We start from the raw sequence: 1,367 nt of genomic DNA, 5'->3' as shown, positions 1-1,367 counted from the left end.
ATGCCGTGCTTCCATGAGCGTCAAATCCCGCCGCAGATGGGAATACATTGCAATCAGTTGAAAGCTATTTGCGTCCCTTTATGACGCTGAAGGAGCCTAGGAGCGTCACAATTGGACGCCACGGACACTGACCAAACGTCGCTCCTGGACGCTTATGGAGTGAGAGTGTGTTGCACGCTGAGCTACCTCACTGTGATGTAAACCCTGCCCCTGCCTTTACATTTGGATGGGTCCTCAAAAGTCCTCAAAATGACTGGAACAAGAGGAAACTGAACTCTCACTTGTTAAAGTGCCTTAGATTGTGGTTAAAGGTTAAATCAGGCAATACAATAGTTTCCTAAGTACGTCGACATATCCATCTTTAAAGGGATGCTAACGGGGCAAATACATGTAAGATGTGTCCCAGTGGATTAACGCTGCTGTCTGGTCAATTACACATTTAGCTATAGCACAACATGCTATAATGACACAAAACACAAGGATCAAACACATCTCCATCCATTGTAAGCAGCTATACTCTCTTTTATTGCATCTTAACATTATTTTCACATAGTTTAATGGTTGCTTGTTTTATGTCTATTCTGCATGATGTGATACTTTGTCTCTGACTGACAGGCAGAACAAATGCAGCATCAGGCAGTCACAATCAGTGACCATCATTATCAGGACCATTCTCACTGTTGACATAATGATCGACAATCATTGCCGTTCTGTTCACTGCACCAGCCTTAAGGATGGCTGAGGGTAATAGACTTTACCAACAGAAAGCAAGGTACTTTCTTTTTCAAAATTAACAATGTACAGGTCCCATGGCAACACGATGAACTCAACACTAAATCAGACTGTGAACAAGCTTTGGGCTATCGTTTTCGTTAGGACTTGTTATCTTTGTTTGTAGCCCATAATAACAATCACCATTGTTCTTCTCCTTTCGACTTTGATTTGACCTCATGAGCTGGATATTTGTATTTCCTTATTTAAGACACCAATATGTGTTTTAAACTATTTTTATGCAGACTTAAATAATAATGCCATTCATTCTAAACTGTATTGGTACTGAGTGGTTCAGGTTGACCTAAGAAATGTCAGGACTGCAATAAGGCAAACATAAATTAAAGATAACAAATATATTCTTGAATAATAAAACAACTAGATTAAAACAATAGAATTAAAATAATTAAAAACACCCAATAATGATTATAAAACAGATGAGACAAAATGCTAAATAAACAAACAGATAAATGAATGAATAAATAACATTGCAATCTTGAGATCTGTGGTGTTTCAGAGCCGTTAAATTAACTCGATCAATCAACTCAAGCTAATCCCCGCCCCCCTTCGCGCATGCGCAGCCCTGCGCAGGGAGC

At 39.4% G+C, this 1,367-nt stretch overlaps 1 protein-coding gene across 1 annotated transcript in view; it reads left to right on the top strand.

The window, feature by feature from the left end:
• Positions 1–1,200: 1,200 nt before the first annotated feature.
• LOC117440041 (tripartite motif-containing protein 67) overlaps positions 1,201–1,367 on the top strand; it is an 82,604-nt gene continuing 82,437 nt past the window's right edge. Inside the window, exon 1 of the mRNA XM_034076253.1 lies at positions 1,201–1,367. This exon is cut by the window's right edge and continues 875 nt beyond it. The gene's annotated coding sequence lies outside the window, so the exon portion shown is untranslated.

Source organism: Pseudochaenichthys georgianus, chromosome 24 (assembly GCF_902827115.2).
Source record: "Pseudochaenichthys georgianus chromosome 24, fPseGeo1.2, whole genome shotgun sequence".
Classification (NCBI taxonomy): domain Eukaryota; kingdom Metazoa; phylum Chordata; class Actinopteri; order Perciformes; family Channichthyidae; genus Pseudochaenichthys; species Pseudochaenichthys georgianus.
This window is presented reverse-complemented; position numbering and strand designations above follow the sequence as displayed.